At 35.3% G+C, this 17,333-nt stretch overlaps 1 long non-coding RNA gene across 1 annotated transcript in view; it reads left to right on the forward strand.

The window, feature by feature from the left end:
• The window catches only part of LOC309628463, a 332,638-nt gene extending 328,804 nt beyond the window's left edge, over positions 1–3,834 (forward strand). Inside the window, exon 2 of the long non-coding RNA XR_014244543.1 lies at positions 2,933–3,834. This is a non-coding gene — a long non-coding RNA (uncharacterized lncRNA). The remainder of the gene's footprint in view (positions 1–2,932) is intronic.
• Positions 3,835–17,333: the final 13,499 nt, after the last annotated feature.

Raw genomic sequence — 17,333 nt, forward strand, 5'->3', positions numbered from 1 at the left:
ATATACCTCCTCTTATTCATTTTTACATAGGGCAAGTAAACATGCAGACCTGATTGGGAAATCAAGGACTCAGCTTCCAACAAATGCAATTAAGGCCACAAACAAAGCTACACTTGATTATGAAGTTGGACTGTGACATGATCATTCCCTGGGTGCTTTCTATGGGTCACTTCCCAATCAGAAAATGCCAAATCACATTCATCACAGAAACAAGGGACTCTATTTCTCCAAATTAAAACGTGTATTTGAAAAACCCCGGCCGTTCTCAGGTTCTGTGGTTCATCCCAATAATCATGTAGTTGCATGATTGCATTCATTCTCCTGGCATTCTTTGTAATGTGAAAGAAAAGAAAAATCATTGGTAGAAGATTCTGATTAAAGCACACTGTCTAAAAAATTTTCCACAACACTTGAATGCTTAGATTCATTGCCACAGTTTACATGGGGAAAACACTCTACTTTAGAAGACAACTCAGTTTCCCTAAGTTAGAAGTGTGAATTTAGATGAAGCCAAAGTTTTCAAGTCAAATCCTCTTATGTGATACTGATATTCATAATCAATACTATATATTTTTAAATTAGAAATCTTACTGACAACTCAGCTCTATGAATATATTTTTGTGATTTGCTTCAGAGTTTTTAAAGCAATGAAATATTATAAACCCATTTGAAACCCCATGCTCCCCTCTTTCCAATGGTAAGCACCAGGGTGAATTGGTTTCTTTTGCTAGGCATGTATTTACACTAATGCTACATACGTACTATATATGTATATATTGATAAAGAATTTATATAGCATTGTTTGCATATTTTAAACTTTATGTAAATTATAGCAAATAGTATAAGTTACTCTGAAATACAATATTTTAAAACTCATTCATATTGAAAAAAAAAAAACTTTAGCTCATTCAGTTTAATTACTGGCTAGCATTATGAATATACCACAAATATTTATCAGTATTTCTTTTGAAGAAAAATGATATTGTTTCCAATTTTTGCTTTTAGAACAATACTGCAATAATCATGCTTATACATGTCTTCTTATATGCATAAGGGAGATTGTCTCTAGAGTATAAACCTAAAAATGGAATTAACTAGGTTGTCAGAGAGAATATCTCCAAATTTACTAAATATTGCCAAATTGCTCTCCACGAAGGCTATAACAACAGTGTATGAAAATTATGAAATTCCCACAAGCATTTTATGAAATTTCCTCTACAATCTTGCCAACCTTTAGTATTGTCATATTTTCATATTTTTGCCAATAGTATATCTCACTGAGCATATATATGCTTATTGGCCATACAAGTTTCCTCTGTAACACTCTTTGTCCATTTTTTTTCTATTAAGCTATCACTTTCATATTAATGTTGTAAGGTATGGATATTAAGTCTTTTTCATGATGTATATTGTAAATGCCTTGTTCTAGGGTTATACATTTCTTCTATAACTTTGGTCATTTGTTGTCTTTGTTTCACTATTCATTCTTAATTTTAATGTAATTATATTTATCAATCTTTTCTTTTGTGTTTTGTACCTTGTTTAATTGTCTTCCCTACTTTAACGTCATAAAGATATGCTCCTGTATTTTCTTCTCAAAGCTTAAAAGTTTTAATTTTCACTTTAATTTTGTATATGTGAAAAAGAAATCAAATTTTATTTTCTTCTTTTTAATACAAATAACTTATTAGTTCAACACAATTTTTTTAACACCTTATTGGAGTATGATTGATTTACAATGGTGTGATAGTTTCAGCTTTATAACAAAGTGAATCAGCTATACATATACATACATCCCCATATCTCCTCCCTCTGCATCTCCCTCCCACCCTCCCTACCCACCACTCTAGGTGGTCACAAAGAACCGAGCTGATCTCCCTGCACTATGCAGCTGCCCGCCACTAGCTATCCATTTTACATTTGGTAATATATTTAAGTCCATGTCACTCTCTCACTTGGTCCCAGCCTAACCTTCCCCCTCCCCGTGTCCTCAAATCCATTCTCTACATCTGTGGCTTTATTCCTGTCCTGTTCCTAGGCTCTTCATAAACATTTTTTTCTTTTTGGATTCCATATATATCTGTTAGCATATGGTATTTGTTTTTCTCTTTCTGAATTACTTCACTCTGTACGACAGACTCTAGGTCCATCCACCTCACTACAAATAACTCAATTTCATTTCTTTTTATGGCTGAGCAATAGTCCATTGTATATATGTGCCACATCTTCTTTATCCATTCATCTGTCAATGGAAACTTAGGTTGCATCCATGTCCTGGATATTGTAAATAGTGTCGCAGTGAATACTGGGATGCATGTGTCTTTTTGAATTATGGTTTTCTCTGTGTATATGCCCAGTAGTGGGATTGCTGTATCATAATGTAGCTCTATTCTTAGGTTTTTAAGGAGCCTCCATACTGTTCTCCATAGTGGCTGTATCAATTTACATTCCCACCAACAGTGCAAGAGGGTTCCCTTTTCTCCACATCCTCTCCAGCATTTATTGTTTGTACATTTTTTGATGATAGACATTCTGACTGGTGTGAGGTGATACCTCACTGAAGTTTTGATTTGCATTTCTCTAATGATTAATGATGTTGAGCATTCTTTCATGTGTTTGATGGCCATCTGTATATCTTCTTTGGAGAAATATCTACTTAAGTCTTCTGCCCATTTTTGGATTGGGTTTTTGTTTTTTTGATATTGAGCTGCATGAGCTGCTTGTAAATTTTGGAGATTAATCCTTTGTCAGTTGCTTCATTTGCAAATATTTTCTCCCATTCTGAGGGCTGTCTTTTGGTCTTGTTTATGGTTTCCTTTGCTGTGCAAAAGCTTTTAAGTTTCATTGGGTCCCATTTGTTTATTTGTGTTTTTATTTCCATTTCTCTAGGAGGTGGGTCAAAAAGGATCTTGCTGTGATTTATGTCATAGAGTGTTCTGCCTATGTTTTCCTCTAAGAGATTTATAGTGTCTGGCCTTACATTTAGGCCTTTAATCCATTTTGAGTTTATTTTTTGTGTATGGTGTTAGGGAGTGCTCTAATTTCGTTCTTTTACATGTAGCTGTCCAGTTTTCCCAGCACCACTTATTGAAGAGGCTGTCTTTGCTCCACAGTATATTCTTGCCTCCTTTATAAAAAATAAGGTGCACCATATGTGCATGAGTTTATCTCTGGGCTTTCTATCCTGTTCCATTGATCTATATTTCTGTTTTCGTGCCAGTACCATACTGTCTTGATTACTGTAGCTTTGTAGTATACTCTGAAGTCAGGGAGCCTGATTCCTCTAGCTCCATTTTTCTTTCTCAAGATTACTATGGCTATTCGGGGTCTTTTGTGTTTCCATACAAATTGTGAAATTTTTTGTTCTAGCTCCGTGAAAAATGACATTGGTCATTTGATAGGGATTGCATTGAGTCTGTAAATTGCTTTGGGTAGTATAGTCGTTTTCACAATGTTGATTCTTCCAATCCAGGAATATAGTCTATCTCTCCATCTTTGTATCATCTTTAATTTCTTTCATCCATGTCTTATAGATTTCTGCATACAGGTCTTTTGGCTCCTTAGGTAGTTTTATTCCTAGGTATGTTATTCTTTTTGTTACAATGGTAAATGGGAGTGTTTCCTTAATTTCTCTTTCAGGTTTTTCGTCATTAGTGTATAGGAATGCAAGAGATTTCTGTGCATTAATTTTGTAACCTGCTACTTTACCAAATTCATTGATTAGCTCTAGTAGTTTTCTGGTAGCGTCTTTTGGATTTTCTATGTATAGTATCATGTCATCTTCAAACAGTGACAGCTTAAATTCTTTTCTGATTTGGATTTTTTTATTTCTTTTTCTTCTCTGATTGCTGTGGCTAAAACTTCCAAAGTTATGTTGAATAATAGTGGTGAGAGTGGGCAACCTTGTCATGCTCCTGATCTTAGTGGAAATGGTTTCAGTTTCTCACCATTGAGAACTATGTTGGCCGTGGGTTTGTCATATATGGCCTTTATTATGTTGAGGTAAGTTCCCTCTATGCCTACTTTCCAGCAGGCTTTTATCATAAATCAGTGTTGAATTTTGTCAAAAGCTTTTTCTGCATCTATTGAGATGATCATATGTTTTTTATCCTTCAATTTGTTAATATGGTGTATCACATTGATTGATTTGCATATATATTGAAGAATCCTTGCATTCCTGGGATAAACCCCATTTGATCATGATGTATAATCTTTTTAATGTGCTGTTGGATTCTGTTTGCTAGTATTTTGTTGAGGATTTTTGCATCTATGTTCATCAGTGATATTGGCCTCTAGTTTTCTTTCTTTGTGACAACTTCGTCTGGTTTTGGTATCAGGGTCATGGTGGTCTCGTAAAATGAGTTTTGGAGTGTTTCTTCCTCTGCTATATTTTGGAAGAGTTTGAGAAGGATAGGTGTTAGCTCTTCTCTAAATGTTTGATAGAATTCGCCTGTGAAGACATCTGGTACTGGACATTTGTTTGTTGGAAGATTTTTAATCACAGTCTCAATTTCCGTGCTTGTGATTGGTCTGTTTATATTTTCTACTTCTTCCTTGTTCAGTCTCGCAAGGTTGTGCTTTTCTAAGAATTTGTCCATTTCTTCCAGGTGTCCATTTTATTGGCATATAGTTGCTTGTAATAATCTCTCATAATCCTTTGTATTTCTGCAGTGTCAGTGGTTACTTCTGCTTTTCCATTTCTAATTCTATTGATTTGATTCCTCCCCTTTTTTTCCTTGATGAGTCTGGCTAATGGTTTATCAATTTTGTTTATCTTCTCAAAGAACCAGCTTTTAGTTTTATTGATCTTTGCTATAGTTTCCTTCCTTTCTTTTTCATTTATTTCTGATCCGATCTTTATGATTTCTTTCCTTCTGTTAACTTTGGGATTTTTTTTCTTCTCCATTTTCTAATTGCTTTAGGTATAAGTTTAGGTTGTTTATTCGAGATGTTTCTTGTTTCTTGAGGTAGGATTGTATTGCTATAAACTTCCCTCTTAGAACTGATTTTGCTTCATCCCATAGGTTTTGGGTCGTCGTGTTTTCATTGTCATTTGTTTCTAGGTATTTCTTGATTTCCTCTTTGATTTCTTCAGTGATCTCTGGTTATTAAGTAATGTATTGTTTAGCTTCATTGTATTTGTATTTTTTACAGATTTTTTCCTGTAATTGATATCTAGTGTCATAGTGTTCTGGTTGGAAAAGATACTTGATAAGATTTCAATTTTCTTACATTTACCAAGGCTTGATTTGTGAACCAAGATATGATCTATCCTGGAGAATGTTCCATGAACACTTGAGAAGAAAGTGTATTCTGTTGTTTTTGGATGGAATGTCCTATACATATCAATTAAAAGCATCTTGTTTAATGTATCATTTAAAGCTTGTGTTTCCTTACTTATTTTCATTTTGGATGATTTGTCCATTGGTGAAAGTGAGCTGTTAATGTACCCTACTATTATTGTGTTACTGTCGATTTCCCCTTTTACGCCTGTTAGCATTTGCCTTATGTATTGAGGTGCTCCTGTGTTGGGTGCATAAATATTTACAATTGTTATATCTTCTTCTTGGATTGATCCCTTGATCATTATGTTGTGTCCTTCCTTGTCTCTTGTCATAGTCTTTATTTTAAAATCTATTTTGTCTGATATGAGAATAGCTACTGCAGCTTTCTTTTGATTTCCATTTGCATGGAATATCTTTTTCCATCCCCTCACTTTCAGTCTGTATGTGTCCCTAGGTCTGAAGTGGGTCTCTTGTAGACAGCATATATAGAGGTCTCGTTTATGTATCCATTCAGCCAGTCTATGTCCTTTGGTTGGAGCATTTACTCCACTTACATTTAAGGTAATTATCAATATGTATGTTCCTATTACCAGTTTCTTGATTGTTTTGTGTTTGTTATTATAGGTCTTTTCCTTCTCTTGTGTTTCCTGCCGAGAAAAGTTCCTTTAGCATTTGTTGTAAAGCTGGTTTGGTGGTGCTGATTTCTCTTAGCTTTTGCTTGTCTGTAAAAGTTTTAACTTCTCCATTGAATCTGAATGAGATATTTGCTGGGTAGAATAGTCTTGGTTGTAGTTTTTCCCTTTCATCCCTTTCATTTAAAGTAAATATGTCCTGCCACTCCCTTCTGGCCTGCAGAGTTTCTGCTGAAAGAGCAGTTCTTAACCTTAAGTGGATTCCCTTGTATATTATTTGCCATTTTTCCCTTGTTGTTTTTAATATTTTTTCTTTGTATTTAATTTTTGATAGTTTGATTAATATGTGTCTTGGCATGTTTCTCCTTGGATTTATCCTGTATGGGACTCTCTGTGCTTTCTGGACTTGATTAACTATTTCCTTTCCCATATTAGGGAAGTTTTTAATTATAATCTCTTCAAATATTTTCTCAGTCCCTTTCTTTTTCTGTTTTTCTTCTTGGAGCCCTATAATTCTAATGTTGGTGTGTTTAATGTTGTCCCAGAGGTCTCTGAGACTGTCCTCTCTTCTTTTCATTCTTTTTTTTAATTCTGCTCTGCGGTAGTTATTTCCACTATTTTATCTTCCAGGTCACTTATCCGTTCTTCTGCCTCCGTTATTCTGCTATTGATTCCTTCTAGAGAATTTAAAATTTCATTTATTGTGTTGTTCATCATTGTTTGTTTGCTTTTTAGTTCTTCTAGGTCCTTGTTAAACTTTTCTTGTATTTTCTCCATTCTATTTTCAAGATTATGGGTCACCTTTACTATCATTGCTCTGAATTCTTTTTCAGGTAGACTGCCTATTTCCTCTTCATTTGATTGGTCTGGTGGGTTTTTACCTTGCTCCTTCATCTGCTGTGTGTTTCTCTGCCTTCTCATTTTGCTTAACTTACTGTGTTTGGGGTCTCCTTTTCTCAGGCTGCAGGTTCGTAGTTTCTGTTGTTTTTGGTGTCTGCCCCCAGTGGCTAAGGTTGGTTCAGTGGGTTGTGTAGGCTTCCTGGTGGAGGGGATTAGTGCCTGTGTTCTCGAAGATGAGGCTGGATCTTGTATTTCTGGTGGGCAGGACTGCATCCAGTGGTGTGTTTTAGGGTGTCTGTGAGCTTATTATGATTTTAGGCTGCCTCTCTGCTAATGGGTGTGGTTGTGTTCTTGTCTTACTAGTTGTTTGGCATAGGGTGTCTAGCACTGTAGCTTGCTGGTCGTTGAGTGCAGCTAGGTCTTAGCGTTGAGATGGAGATCTCTTGGAGAGCTTTTGTCATTTGATATTACATGGAGCCGGGAGGTCTCTGGATGGACAAATGTCCTGAACTCGGCTCTCCCACCTCAAAGGCACAGGCATGATACCCAGCTGGAGCACCAAGACCCTGTCAGCCAAATGGAAAAAGAGAAAAATGAAAAAAATATATATATCATTGCTCCCAAAGTCCACCACCTCAATTCTGGTATAATTTATTGTCTATTCAGGTATTCCACAGATGCAGGGCACATCAAGTTGGTTGTGGAGATTTAATCCACTGTTCCTGAGGCTGCTGGGAGAGATTTCCCTTTCTCTTCTTTCTTCACACAGCTCCTGGAATTCAGCTTTGGATTTGGCCCTGTCTCTGTGTGTAGGTCACTTGAGGGTGTCTGTTCTTCACGGAGACAGGCTGGGGTTAAAGGAGCAGCTGATTCAGGGGCTCTGACTCACTCAGGCCGGGGAGAGGGAGGGGTTTGGAATACAGGGTGAGACTGCCGTGGCAGAGGCCAGAGTGACATTACAACAGCCTGAAGTGTGCCGTGTGTTCTCCCAAGGAAGTTGTCCCTGCATCAAGGGACCCTGGCAGTGGCAGGCTGCATAGGCTCCCGGGAGGGGAGGTGTGGACGGTGACCTGTGCTTGCACACAGGCTTCTTGGTGGCTGCAGCAGAAGCCTTAGCGTTTCATGCCCATCTCTCTTGTCCATGCTGATAGCCGCGGCTTGCACCTGTCTCTGGATCTAGTTTAGGTGGTGCTCTTAATCCCCTCTCCTCACGCACCCCAAAACAATGGTCTCTTGCCTCTGAGGCAGGTCCAGACTTTTTCCCGGACTCCCTCTAGCTATGGCTCACTAACCCTCTTCAGGCTGTGTTCACGAAGCCAACTCCTGTCCTCTCCCTGGGATCTGACCTCCAAAGCCCGAGCCTCAGCTCCCAGCCCCCACCTGCCCTGGTGGGTGAGCAGACAAGCCTCTCAGGCTGGTAAGTGCTGTTTGGCACTGATCCTTTGTGTGGGAATCTCTCCACTTTGCCCTCTGCACCCCCAGTGCTGCACTCTCCTCCGTGGCTCTGAAGCTTCCTCCCTGCCCACCACCCATCTTCACCAGTGAAGGGGCTTCCTAGTGTGTGGAAACTTTTCCTCCTTCATAGCTCCCTCCCAGTGGTGCAGGTCCCATCCCTATTCTTTTGTCTCTGTTTTTTCTTTATTATTTTGCCCTCCCCAGGGACGTGGGGGGTTTCTTGCCTATTGGGAAGTCTGAGGTCTTCTGCCAGCTTTCAGTAGGTGTTCTGTAGGAGTTGTTCCACATGTAGATGTATTTCTGGTGTATTTGTGGGGAGGAAGGCGATCTCCAATCTCACTCCTCTGCCATCCTGAAGCTCCTCCCCCCAGCACCATTTATTAAATTATCCACCCTTTCCGTATTTAGTAAGCCATCTTCATATGAGGTTTCCATACCTATGTTTATTTCTAGGCCTCTCTAATCTATTCCATCTCTTTATATCTGGTAGGAAAACTGACTCCTCCCTCCTCGTCCTTCCTTCTTCTTCAACGTTATCTCTGTTATTCTTGGGTCTTTGCTCTTTTATATGAATATTTTAATAACATTGTCCAATTCAATACAAATACGATCCAATACAAAAATGTCCATTGGCCTTTTGTTTGAATTGCACTGAGTTCATAGATGAATTCATAGAGAATTGATACTCAGCTCATTGAGTATCCCCCTCCACTGTATACTTTCATTTAATTAGGTCTTTTATTTCCCACAATAATGTTTTTAAAATTCCCCAAAATGTCTTCAAAATGTTGTAGATTTATTCTTAATACCTTATAGTCCTCATTGTTATTGTGAATGAGCTTTAAATCTATTACATATTCTAGTTGATAGTTGATGGCATATAAGGATGTTAATGATATTTGATCCTGATCTTGTATTCACAAACTTGCTGAATTCTCTATTAATTCTAATAATTTACATGTGGAATCCCTGTATAAGGAGTGGCATTTTCTGCAGATAAAGACTTTTTTGTCTCTTTCTTTCAAATGTGTACCTTATTTCTTTTTCCTGGTCTTACTGCATTATATACAACTACATGTACACTTTAAAATAGTAATATAAGAGATCTTTTTAAAATCACTCTTGACATTTATGGGAATGCTGATTCCAGAATCAGCTCTTATAATGACTTTCAAAGGCTTAAGTCTCTGAGCAATATTGGATATTGTAGAATAATCACTGAATTGTGGGCAAATGTGTTCTCATTCATAATAACATCGAGTATTTACCCTTCTGTTTGTCAAATTCCCCAGCTACTAACAGCCAAAGTCCCAGGTGATCAGTAACCTCTGTCCATCCTTTTATGTGTTGGAGGGTGCTCAGCAGCCCTACTTAGTCCCTGACTTGAAGCACTTACCCTAATTATGGTTTTCATCTTACATAAAATCTTTTTAGCACTTTTCTGCATGTCCATGTCTAGCAATGCCTGTTTCCTGGAGCAGCCCAGGAAGCCCAAACTTCAGCCATGGTCACTGCACTGAGTTTCTGTTCTATTCTTGTTCAATATCTTGGGATATTTTTCTCTAGCATATACACCTAGAAATGGAATTAACCAGCTTATAGGATAAAACATGTTCAACTTTACTGTATATTGCCATGGAGATGATTATCCTGTTTTTGAACCTCTATCATTTTTATTTTTACTTTGGCTTAAAACATTTTATCTCTTACTATTTGTTTGCAGTGGAGACTGAAGCAATATGCAAACTTTCAGAGCCATTTTGGGCAAAAATATTATTGGTTCTAATTTTTTATATAAGTTTTTGTATGTAAGAACAGGTGAGAATCAAGAAAATTATACTTATTTTGTGCCTGTAGAATACTCCCTAAATTGTCAATCTCTTGTGACTGTAAAACCCAACACAAGGCAAACCACTTGCCCAGTTCCCATATGGCTCATTTGCTGAACATGATCTGCACATCTTAAAGGATTTTTTAAACGGGGTCAATAGAAGTTTATGATTTTTTAAAAACCAGACATTCTTTTTTTTTTTTTTTAATCTTTTATTTATTTATTTATTTAGGCTGTGTTGGGTCTTCGTTTCTGTGCGAGGGCTTTCTCTAGTTGCGGCGAGCAGGGGCCACTCTTCATCGCGGTGCGCGGGCCTCTCACTGTCGCGGCCTCTCTTGTTGCGGAGCACAGGCTCCAGATGCGCAGGCTCAGTAGTTGTGGCTCACGGGCCCAGTTGCTCCGCGGCATGTGGGATCTTCCCAGACCAGGGCTCGAACCCGTGTTTCCTGCATTGGCAGGCAGATTCTCAACCACTGCGCCGCCAGGGAAGCCCCAAAACCAGATATTCTTAAGGAACTTCCAAGTGTGACGCAATATAGTGAAGGGGTTAAGAGAAGAGCTTCTAGTAACACCAGTGAGTTGGACTCCAGGCTCTTCCAATTACTCACTCTTTCAGTCATGGTTTCCTTACAGGTAAAAAGGGATCATATTAGTATCTACACTAAAGGGTTATTCTGAAGATTAAACAAAATATAGTACACATAAAACATTTAGCACAGTATTTGGCACATAATGAACACTCAATAAAGTTTAGTTATTATTTATTTAAGTTCACAAAGGTTAATACATTTCCCTTTTATATGACATGTAATTTGACAATAATCTGAAGTCTTTTATTTTCATGACTTTCAATTTGTCTATTTTATAAAATTAAGCACACACTTTCAGTAATTTGCATGTAGTATAGGGATTTCCCAGAATTTTTAGATAAGAAATAGAAACTATACTTTTAAATAAATTAAATTAAAAAATTAAAACTTTATAAAATAATCAAAGACCACTAAGTTTTGTCTCATTGTCGACAACTACTGTAATATTCTAATAGGAAAATTACATCCATTGCATTAGCTGAAGAGAAAAATGAATGATGGGTTAGAAATGACAGAAAAAGAAATAAGGTAATTAAAAATAAAAAATTAAAATCCAAGTTTAAAGACCAAATAAAGATTCAGTTACTAACATTGTAAAGTTTTAACCTTCTGCTTCTTATACCAGCAAACTCTGCTCTGTGAAATAGCACTTAAAGCTGGTAAATTTATGGTTTAGCTTTATAAATTAGTTTTATAAGTGAACATGCAATGTGAAAAACTACATCTAAATTGTTGTGTTATGGTGATAGACATCTGTTCATTTCAGGAATTGGCCTTTTTCCACCAGGTGTTTACCAATCACACGGTCCTACCTCTCAACACAATGTTGAACATGGGGCCAGAGAATCCATCCTCCTGAACATTGTGATTGCAAAATGTTTTTTAGTCAAATTTATCACTCATGTCCCTTATTGCTTCTGGATTCTGACTCTTGGAGATTTTTCCATTCTAGTTTATAAAAGTATACACTCAGGTTTTCCTCTAGTATTTACTTGTATTTATTTGTACGGCTTATCCTGGTGTGTAGTATGAAGAATAGATCAATCTAATCTTTTTTCCACGTGGGTCTCTAGTTATCCCAACCCCACTTCAAACTTCTTTTCTTCACTAATTTGATATGCTGCCTGTATCCTATGTTATATTTCCATATACTCAGTTCTTTGAATGTAATGTGTCATTTCTCTTTGAATGTTTTTAATATTTTTCCATTTGTTTTACAGCAATTTTACTGCGATGTGCCTGATTATGGTTTTCTTTTTATTTATCATATTTGGGGTTTCTAGCACATTTTGAATTGTGACTTAATGTCAGTTTTGGGAGATTCTCAGCCACCATCTTTTTCAAATATTGCTTCTGACCTATTCTTTCCATTATCCTTTTGGAATTTCAATTACACATATGTTAGACCTTTAAACCACATTCCATACATCTTTTATTCTCTTTTCAGTATTTCTCAAACATCCCTCTGTGTTTTAGTCTATATATTTTCTTTTGATTTATTTTCTAATTTACTAATACTCTCTTCATCTTTGTCTAATCTGATGTTAAATGTACTTATTGAGTTCTTTATTTCAATTATTGTATTTTTAACAACTTTATTGAGATATAGTTCATGTACTATACAGTTCACTTACTTAAAATGTCTAATTCAATGTTTTTTAGTATATTCACAAAGTTATATGACCATCACCATGATCAAATTTAGAACAATTTGGTGACTCCAAAAAGAAACCCCATACTCATTAGCAGTCACTCCCCATCTTCTCCCAACACTCCTATCCCTAGGTTCTGCTAATCTGCTTTCTGCCTCTATATATTTGCTTATTCTGGATATTAAACATAAACAGAATCATACAATGTATTCTTTCGTGGCTGAATATTTTCACTTCCCATAACCCTTTCAAATTCATCTATGTTGTAGCATGTGTCCATATTTAGTTCCTTTTAATTGCTGAATGATATTCCACTGTGTGGATATACACTTGATTTATCTATTTATCAGTTAGTTGACATTTGGGTTATTTCCACTTTTAGCTATTATGAATAAAGCTGCTATGAACATTCATGGGCAAGTTTTTGTATGAACATAACTTTTCATTTCTCTTGAGTATACACCTAGGAGTGAGATTGCTGGGTAATTATGGTAACTCTATGTATGTTTAAATTTTTGAGGAACTCCTGGACTGTTTTTCATAGAGACTGCCCCATTAGCAATATATGAGAATTCCAATTTCTCCACAACCTCACCAACTCTTGCTATTATCTGTATTTTTTATTATAGCCATCCTAGGGAGTGTGAAGTAGCAGTTGTATTTTATAGTTTAGAATTACCTTTTTCTTTTTTATACTTTAAAGATAGTTTTTTATAGTTTAGTTTATAGTTGTTATAGTTCAGTTTTCTCTTGAAGTTCTCCATATGGCATCTAATTTCTTGAAGAGTTATTTAAAGTCCATGTGGGATAATGCCAATATATGGATCTCCTGTATGTCTGTTTCTACTATAATTTTTTTCTTTTAGTTTTGATCATATATGCCTTTTCTTCAGTACATCTAACCATTTTTTATTCAAGGTTGGGTATTGTTATGAATAATCACAAAGATTCTGAATGATTTTATTCTCTATAGGGGACTAAATATTACTTTTGGCAAGCAGTTAGAGTACAGACAGATCACCATACACAAATATGTAATTGATTTTATTCAAAGTTTGGCTACAGATTTTGTGAGGGCTTGCCTTTTCTGATTTACCCCTACTCCTGGGACAGCTTTCTAGGAGTTCCAATTTATTCACTGATGTATTTATCAATGAGCCCCTCCTCCTTGGTAGGCCTTTAACTCTAATATTTGTCCCCATAAAATTTCCAGTAGCTGCTTTATCTTCTCAACCTTGCAGCTAACATTTTTCACTCCATCTCAAGAGGGTTTGAGATACAGTCTATCAGGTATACCTCTCTGTGTTTCTGTTCTCTCCAGGCACATGGTTCCTCCAGTGTTCACTGGCTTGGTAGTTCTCTGATGCCTCTCACACACATATACAAAAAAACTGTTTCTTTTTCTCCTTATTCTTCTTATCCTTATTCAGCTTTTTACTTATTCTCAGCAGGAGAATTGGTATACAACAATTCATCATTACAGGAAGGCTTTGCATGCACTTGGATTCATTTCTGGGTTTCCTATTTTATTCCATTAGTCTATCTAGTCATGCACCAATAACACTTTATTTTATTATAGAGAACTTTAAGATATATTTTTATATCTGGTAGGGTTAATGCACATACACATACACACACAAAAATACAGACACACAGCTCATAATTTTTCAGTGTTTCCTAGTTATTCTGGCTTGTTTATTCTTCCAAATAAATTGTGTAATCAAGTTATTTAACTCCAGAAAAAAAGTGGTATATGTATTGGGATCAGGTTAAATTTATAAATTTACTTAGGAACAACTGACATCTTTTTAACATTGAGTCTATTAAAAAACATCTATTTATGCCTCCTCTGTGTCTTTCAGGAGATGTTATAACTTCCCTCATATGAATGTTAGGTATTTTTTAATTAACATTTTACTTAGATTTTTTTCTATTGTAAATGAAGTTTTCTCTTCCATTCATCCTCTAACTGGTTATTATTCATATATGTGAAGGGTATTGAGTTGATGTTTGTATATTAATGTTATATCTTGCAACTTTACTGAATTCTCTTGTTGTTTACAATAGTTTTCCATCAATTAATTTGATATTTCCAGAAATACATAACATAGTCTACAAGTAGAAATAGTCTTACCTTGTTCTTTCAAATTCTTTTTTCTAATTGCTTTCTTGTTTAATTCTGTGGACTAAGTTCTACAATATTAGATTTTGGTGGAGATAGTAGGCATACTGTCTTGTTCCTGGCTTTTGCAACAAAGGATCTAGAGTATCTCAGTATCTCTGGGGAAGATACTGGCTTTTGGATTAGATGTGATTTTATCATTTTAAGGAAGTATTCATAATATGTAAGTGTCCATTCATGACTACCAAGTGTTGTTCAGAATAGATGTTGTATTTTGTTAAGTGCCTTTTTGCCATTTAAGAAAATGTTCATATTATTTTTTCTCCATAGGATATTAAAATGATGAATTATATTGATGGATTTCTTCATAATTAATCATCTCTGTACTTCTGAAATGTCTCCCATGTTATGGTGTAAATTTTTTCATGTACTGCTAATTCTTTTTTTTTTCTTAACATCTTTATTGGAGTATAATTGCTTTACAATGTTGTGTTAGTTTCTACTGTATAACAAAGTGAATCAGCTATATGTATACATATATCTCCATATTCCCTCCCTCTTGAGTCTCCCTCCCACTCTCCCTATCCCACTGCTCTAGGTGGTCACAAAGCACCGAGCTGATCTCCCTGTGCTACGCGGCTGCTTCCCACTAGCTATCTATTTTACATTTGGTAGTGTATATATGTCCATGACACTCTCTCACCCTGTCACATCTCACCCCACCCCCTCCCCATATACTCAAGTCCATTCTCTAGTAGGTCTGTGTCTTTATTCCCGTCTTGCCACTAGGTTCTTCATGGCCCTTTTTTTTCCCCTTAGATTCCATATATATGTGTTAGCATACTGTATTTGTTTTTCTCTTTCTGACTTACTTCACTCTGTATGACAGACTCTAACTCCATCCACCTCATTACAAATACCTCCATTTCATTTCTTTTTATGGCTGAGTAATATTCCATTGTATATATGTGCCACATCTCCTTTATCCATTCATCTGTTGATGGACACTTAGGTTGCTTCCATGTCCTGACTATTGTAGATAGTGTTGCAATGAACATTGTGGTACATGACTCTTTTTGAATTATGGTTTTCTCAGGGTATATGCCCAGTAGTGGGATTGCTGGGTCGTATGGTAGTTCTATTTTTATTTTTTTAAGTAACTGTTCTCCATAGTGGCTGTATCAATTTACATCCCACCAATAATGCAAGAGGGTTCCCTTTTCTTCACACCCTCTCCAGCATTTGTTGTTTGTAGACTTTTTGATGATGGCCATTTCATGTAATGTTAATTCTTTTTAATAATATTTTAATTAAGAATTGCATACCTATTTATAAGTGAAAATAGACTGTATTTTTCTGTTTTGTACATTATTTTTCAGGTTTTGATATTAATTCTGTATTAAATCTATTATTTTCCTTACTTTTTCATGTTTTGGAATAGTTTAAATAGCATTTGGATGACCTAATCTTTATAGATTTTGTAAAATTTCACTATAGAAATATCTGTGGGGAAGATTCTTTACATCCTTATTTAATCTGTTAAATTCATTCTGTTTAAACTATGTTTACCTGGGTCAATTTTGGTAATTGTATTTTCCTAGAAAATTATTTCTTTTAGAGTTTCAAATGAATTTGTATAGAGTTTGCAGAAAAGTCTCCTTTGATTTAACTTCTTTCTTTTGACAGCTATTATTACTCCCTCTTTCTATTTCTTATTTTGTATATTATTTTCTAGTTTTATATGCTATTTTCTAGTTTTGTATTTTCTCATATTTAACTGATTTAATTTAGTTGACTTTTAAAGAACCAGATTTATTTATTCATAAGCTCCATGGGTATCTTTTTGTTTGTTTTATAGCTCAATAATGTCTGGTTTTTACCTTTAATTTCTTCTACTTTCTAATTCTAATACCTTTTACTCCCAATTAGGAACTATAAGGCAGTTGACAAGCATTCTATTTCCATGTACTCTTCCTTTCTTTCCCCATTTTTAAAGTTGTAATTTAAAAACATTGTCAGGGCATATATTAAGTATATATTCGATACTATACTACCACCTTTATATTCACTATCAGCTCTACATTTAAATATATTTAATATCTTTATGGTGAACCTTGCCCAGAATTCATTCCCTAGTTGATTCTTTAGAAATATTCCTTGAGGTCTTGTACATTCACAGCCTCATTGATGATATATGTATACTTAAAGGTAAGTTCAGCTAGATACAAACTTTTGGCTTACATTTTCTTTAAGTATCTTAAATATACTACCCCACAGTCTTCTGGCTTAAAATACTGTTGTTGAAAAGTAAGTCAATCTCTTCACCTTGTAAGTCACTTGGCTCTTTTATCTGGAAGCCCAAAGGATATATTCTTTCTCTTTAAACTCAATAGATTTAAAAAATCTATGTTAGTATTAACATGGGTTGATTTTTCCATGGTATACATTTTCAATATGTAAATTCAAATTTTGTTTTATGTCTGGAAAGTGTTATTAAATTATGTTTTTTCTGCTTTCTTTAGTTTTCTTCTTAAGGAATGAAATTTATACACACATTGAATCATTTTTTCCAGTCTGCTAAATCTATCATCTCTAATTCTTTTACTCATTTTAAAAAATTCTGTTTGAATTTTTCCATTTTTTTTCTTTTCATTCTTTTTCTCTTACTATCATTTCATTGGTGTCTATTAACTTTTTGTTCCTTCTAATTTAGTCTTCTGATTTTTTTCTTTTATTTTTAATTATTCATTTAGCTCTTTCTTTTAATGTCTTTTAGCTAGTCTTTTCTGATTGATTATGCAAACTTTACAGTGTTTTAAAAAGTGTTTTCTTAATTTCTTTTAGCTAGTTTTGAAATATTAAGTCACAGTTTTCTTTGATCTTTTAGCCATAATTGTTCTAGTGTGTCTTCACTGTCCATTGGTAC

This window comes from Balaenoptera borealis, assembly GCF_965194805.1.
Source record: "Balaenoptera borealis genome assembly, chromosome: 4".
Taxonomy (NCBI): domain Eukaryota; kingdom Metazoa; phylum Chordata; class Mammalia; order Artiodactyla; family Balaenopteridae; genus Balaenoptera; species Balaenoptera borealis.